The sequence below is a fragment of the Pangasianodon hypophthalmus genome, chromosome 5 (assembly GCF_027358585.1).
Source record: "Pangasianodon hypophthalmus isolate fPanHyp1 chromosome 5, fPanHyp1.pri, whole genome shotgun sequence".
Lineage (NCBI taxonomy): Eukaryota > Metazoa > Chordata > Actinopteri > Siluriformes > Pangasiidae > Pangasianodon > Pangasianodon hypophthalmus.
The window spans coordinates 10,605,732-10,612,229 of NC_069714.1; the positions used below are offsets into that span (position 1 = coordinate 10,605,732).

General features: G+C 38.9%; 1 protein-coding gene across 2 annotated transcripts in view; it reads right to left on the reverse strand.

Moving 5' to 3' along the window:
• The window catches only part of dachd (dachshund d), a 107,651-nt gene that overhangs the window by 19,703 nt on the left and 81,450 nt on the right, over nucleotides 1-6,498 (reverse strand). The gene's annotated exons all lie outside the window — the stretch shown is intronic.

Below are 6,498 nucleotides of genomic sequence, written 5' to 3' on the forward strand. Positions count from 1 at the left end.
ACCCAATTGATGTTAGAGAGAGGGTTGTGTAACCTAATTAAAAAGGTAAAGCAGGCTGGATAACTAGTGCTCTCAAATGCTTGCAAATTAATTGGCCCTAATGTTTGAAAAGCAAATGCATTCAAGGGTTTTATTGTTTGTCTGTTAATTTTGAATAGCTGTTCTTATTTACAAATTTGGGAACTGCAGTGATTAAGTCTGTAAATGGGATGAATTATGGACTAAGGGGATGTAGGAAAAGAGTGAAAAAGAAAAAAGTGATTCAAGTTGCAGGCTTTGAGGTCACTTTTTGAAAAACGAATAGGCATGTTTATGGGAGGTGGGAGGAAACCAGCAAACCAAGAGGAAACCCACATGGACACAAAGAGAACATGCACAACTCCACATAGGTACTACCCACAACTCAGTGTTTTAATGACTACAAAACTGTATAAGCAGTAAAGCATATAGTAAAATTAATGATTTCCACCTTCCATCTCTGTGGTATCAAAAGAGCACAATGCTATCGTGGTTCTATACATTTCTCTTACTTAGCTATTTCAAGTTCAAGCTCAAGTGGAGTTTATTGTCGTTTCAACCATATACAAGCACATAGTGAAACGAAGCAACGTTTCTCCAGGACCAAGGTGCTACATAAGACAAACACAGAACAACACAGAACTACAAGGGACTACATAATTTATACATAAAGTGCACAAGTGCAAACATGTGCAGACAGCACATGTTTGCACATGTATATATGGGCATAATAATCTCTATATACTGCCTTCACCTGGTCCTCCTACCAAGTGCTGTCAATCATTTACATTTATTCATCTGTGTGACAATTATTACTCAAAGTGTCGCAAATCACAATGCAATCTTGTAGTTAAGCAGTTATGGGTTACATATCAAGCTCAGTAGCTCAAGGGTGGCTCTCAATCAACCCAACTGCTATCACTGACCCTGTAATTTAAAACAAATTTTAAACCACTGAACTCATTTCTTGTGTTTGTGCTCATGGCTAAATAAGTAATAGCACAGCCTTGTCATTTCAACGCATAGCATCCATTTTCACATATTCATGCTAGAGTGAGAGAGAGAGTGGGTCAGACTCGGGCTTCTTAAACCCCACTTTTCAAAGTTTACATTATATCCATATATCCATATTAAGAATATATACATATATATATATATATATATATATATATATATATATATATATATATATATATATATATTCACACCGCTCAGCCATAACATTATGACCACTGAGAGGTGAAGTGAATAATATTGATTATCTCAAGGGGTGGGATATATTAAGCAGCAGGTGAACAGTCAGTTCTTGAAGTTAATGTGTTGGAAGCAGGATAAATGGGCAAGCTTAAGGATCTGAGTGACTTTAACAAAGGCCAAATTGTGATGGTTAGCCAAGCAGGTCAGAGCATCTTCAGAACGGCAGGTCTTGTGGGGTGTTCCCAGTATGCAGTGGTTAGTACCTACCAAAAGTGGTCCAAAAAAGGACAACCGGTGAACTGGTGACAGGGTGATGGGTGCCAAAGGCTCGATGATGCGCATGGGGAGTGAAGGCTAGCCTGTCTGGTCCAATCCCACAGAAGAGCTACTGTAGCATAAATTGGTGAAAAAGTTAATGCTGGATATGATAGAAAGGTGTCAGAACACACGGTGCATCTCAGTTTGCTGAGTATGGGGCTGTGTAGCTGCAGAGTGGTCAGAGTGCCCATGCTGACCCCTGTTCTCTGCCGAAACTGCCTACAATTGGCACGTGAGCATCAGAACTGGACCATGGAGCAATGGAAGAAAATGGCCTGGTCTGATGAATCACGTTTTCTTTAACATAATGTGGATGGCCGTGTGAGTGGCTTACCTGGAGGCACCAGGATGCACTATGGGAAGTAGCCAAGCTGGCAGAGGCAGTGTGATGCTCTGGGCAAGGTTTTGCTGGAAAACCTTGGGTCCTGGCATTCATGTGGATGTTACTTTGACACGTACCACCTACCTAAACATTATTGCAGAACAACTACACTCCTTCATGGCAATGGTATTCCCCAATGGCAGTGGCCTCTTTCAGAAGGATAATGCGCCCTGCCACACTGCAAAAATTGTTCAGGAATGGTTTGAGGAACATGACAAAGAGTTCAAGGTGTTGACTTTGCCTCCAAATTCCCCAGATATCAATCCAATTGAGCATCTGTGGGATGTGCTGAACAAACAAGTCCGATCCATGGAGGCCCCACCTTGTAGCTTTCAGGACTTAAAGAGTCTGCTGCTAAAGTCTTGGTGCCAGATACAACAGCACACCTTCCGAGGTCTTGTGGAGTCCATGCCTCAACGGGTCAGATCAGATTTGGAGGCAGAAGGGGGACCTACGCAATATTAGGCAGGTGGTTTTAATGTTAGGTATTCAATGTAAGGTAGCATTGTGCTCTTTTTATACCACAGACTCAGATTTCCAGGACTATTACCTAGAGATTAACTATTGATAATTATTTATAGTACTATATTTTTTTAATTATGACAGTTTTGTTACAGTTTTGTTTTGTTTTGAACAATAGCTATATATCCCGCTGTCTGTGGTTCCTATATGTCACACACAAATCATGCATTAGGAATTCAAAGAAGAGTGAAAACATTCAACAGAAATTGAACTAATGTTCTTCCATTGAACAATGGCATGGTGACTGAGAGGAGAGTCGCAGAGGACACACATATTAATATCATTGTAGTGCACTGCATTCCTACGGGGAACGAGGAAGTTGTTGTGTTCGCTCTATAGCCGAGTCTGGTTCTAATCCTGGCTCAACATACTGAGTGGCTTGTAAAAGGAAAGATGAAAGTCAAAAAAAAAAGTAAATGGAAATGTAAACTTTCGTAAAAGCAGGGCTTAGGAAGCCCGAGTCTGACTTGCTCTTGCTCTTTCTAGCATGAGTGTGCGAAAATGGATGCAAATCCATTTGCGCCTGGTTCACAGTTATAAAAATACTTAGGGGTTTTAAAAGCGGGCAATGTGTTAAACGTGTGGAAATCTGTTTTGATAATATTATTCATAGCGCTGGCTTTGTGCTGCTTGAATTAATAACACTCCATTTACAGATGGAAGAAAGCTGGCATGGTGTTTCCAGTTAAAGAGATTAATTTTTAAACACCTAATTGACAGGCTGGGGTTGGGTGGATAAGCAACAGCTTCTCCGGGGTTTCAGCTGCCGCAAAGTCAAGGTGACTGGAATACTTAGGCAGGCTTTAAAACACACAAGTAAAGCCATAAGAGAGCAGAGAATTAGTCTTCCAACAGTTTGCCTACACCCCACATTCTGTTTTATTAGGACTGATTTACTTCACAGTGAAAGGATATAAAAGCCTTAAGTATCAGACTATAATTACAGTAGAGTTGGAATTTAAAGGCTTGACTCACCATGTCCGCAAGTCAACTCCAACTCAGCACCATGATAAGAGAGCTCTATTAGACTGAGTGCCTGGCAGGGCTACACTTTAATAGGGCTCTAGATAGCAGTACAAAGAAGAAACACGGCTCTCCGAGTGTGCAGCGTATATTTAGAATTGTTTATCTCAGTAAAATGTTGTCTTGGTGACATCGTGTAATGGTTGTTTACAAAATAGAATCATGGAGCCGGACAATCAGGGACAATCCTCAATTGCTTAAGAAATAAGCAAAAGAAAAAAAACAGGAACAACGTCAGGGTCAAGCTCACCTTCTTGCGACAGTTGCTCTGCCGTGCTTGTATTCTGAATCGCAAATTAGCGATGAAAAGAAATGGGTTTTGCTAATTGTTACATTTCATCTGTCCAAGGGCACGCAGGTAAATTTGTTCACAGCGGTGTGCATTTGCTTATCGCCAGATGCACAGATATGCACCTAGAATTCACAAGGAGGATGCATTCAGATAAAAACAAATTTGCAAAAAAAGTGCAATGCAAATGTCTGACTTTTTAGTAATACAGAAATAAAAAAAAAAAAAAAAGCCTCAACGCAGTGGCAGCAAAAATCAACATACCCCTTGTGAGTGCACGCGTCTCTGCAACACATTTGTTCTCTATTGAAATGAAGGGTAACATGAAGCAGCCCGGCATGTTGTGATGGACAAGGAGATTTCACCTTCGCCAGTGAATGATAATACATTATTAAATTTGCCTCTCCGCTCACTAGATACACTTAGCTGACCACAGCATATTTATCTCCCTGTCTAAGCCTTACATCTTGGCAGGAGAAAGCATTCTGTCACTTTTAAGGCATTTCAAAGATTAAAAAGAACCTCTTTCTTTTCAACATGCCTAAAACAGCCACTCTTTTTATGAAATGTAATTTAGCAGTCAGTGGTGTCACGCACTGGAACGTGCAAGAAGGAGAGCAAATATCCAAATGAACTGCAGGGTCCTGGGGGGAATTTCTCATCCTGCATCATCAGCACTATTTGTTACATCGCTCGCAAATTTGATTGATCCTCTATTGAATTATTTTTTTGCACCCTTTCATTTGGACAGGACACACTGACAAGTTGTTTGATCATAAACCCTGACTGCTTGCCAAGTCACATTTCGGCTCCTTATGGCTAATGATCCAGCCTTTTGTCTTACGGAAAGTCAGCAGAGTCAGCACAAACCTCCATCCGCTGCTTTTTTGAAGCCAGATTGGCAAGGACACTAAAAAAGGCAAAAGAAAACATGCTTTGAATGCAGGCATAGCTGATGAGGAGAATAGAGACAAGTGTATGCTGATACAGACCCCGAAACTGTAGTTTTGCTGAAGGTGATCGAAGTTTTTAAATTGTTACATATGCACTACTAGACTAATAGATTTCTCTACATTTCATGTAATTTCAAGCCTTGCTTAAGACTCTTAAAAATGGGTATTTTATTTTATTTTTTTTTGGACATTTTGTCAAAACCTAGCCAAAGTGATATAAAGAATTAGGTTTTCATTCCTGCAGCGTCTAAACTGTTTTTACGTTAAACTGAATCTTTCCTGTATAACAACCTATTTTATGCTGAATTATACAAGTATAGCTTTATAGATGTTTAAATTTAGTTTGGATCTACAGTCCTGGGCAAAAAAAATGGTCAAGCCCAAAATGGCAAAATATTAAGCTTTTAATGATCTTAACAACAAATCATTGGTCAGGAAATTAGCAAGAATTAAACAAATAGATAAAGGAACTGAGTATGGAATAGCTTTTCCCTTTGATTTCTTTAAATGTTTAAGCCTCGTGGGTCTTGATGGGCTGCATCCAGTGTGGCAGATAACCAAATAATGACTAATCTTTTAAGAAGAAAAAAAAACATGCCAGAAGATATTTTTGGAAAATTTTATATACCCAGACATGTGTTAGTTTGAATTTTACATCAAACATTTTAATCATTATCACGATTTTACTTTTGTGTCCAAGAAAACTATACAGGTAAAGTTCCCTGTTTCTAGCTTTTCCCTAAACATTTCACTGCAGCAAAAGTAAAAGAGCAAACGGTAGCACAGGAGCTCTCAGGAGTGCATTTGTTAAATTCTTGCTAATTTCCTGACCAATGAATTGTTGTTAAGACCATTAAAAGCTTAATATTTGCCATTTTGGGCTTGGCCCATTTTTTTTGCCCAGGAGTGTACATGTAGGACTTGTGATTTGTACACAGTGGGTCTGTATTGTTATGAGAACCACTAGAAAAAAAAACAAAAGGTATTACAGAATAGACACTATATATTATAATTAAGATATGCTAAGTGAAATCAGCACAATTATTTTCAAAATGTTCCATTATAAAGGAAATGAAGCTGAAATCCAAGGAGACAACCAATACATATCAGAAAGACAATCAGCTATGAGTTTCCATTGTTATACTACACCAAATTATATCTGGTTATATTAGATTCTCCTTATTGCTTGTACATGTCTAATTTAATACATGCCAAAAAAAAAAAAAAAACAGAAACAAATTTTAAGCATGATACCATCCAAACACAACCTGAAATAATTGCCTGCATTATACACACTGAACAGGACGTCTGGCTTAAAGCAAAGCACGAATGCGATGCTTTCTAATTACACCCTTCTCCTCTTTATCGTGCCTCGCATCTCTACTTTGATTTCAGCTTTTAAAGCAGGTCAAGAGAAATAAAAACTTTTATTCCATATCTTTTGATGTACTTGAGGAAAAGGTCATTCTTTTCTTTTCCTTTTTTTTCATGAAATCATTTAATGGCTAACACATGCTTCTCCATTCACTGACCAGCTGGCAAATTATCTAAGTAATACTCATTCATCTGACCGCATCCCAGCGCCTGTCAGCTCGCACAAATCAAATGTGATTATTCACTGCACATTTAGAGCCGAATACCGCGGCTGATTGTACGCATCAGTTCCTGCGAAACCAAAGGCACAATGAGCTGTCAATAGAGGGGTTGGGTTACAGTAAAGCAGTTCTTGCTTCACCACAATGATCTGCAGGGTTTTTTTTTTTTTTGGTTTTTTTAGGGAGCTGCATGACAAATAT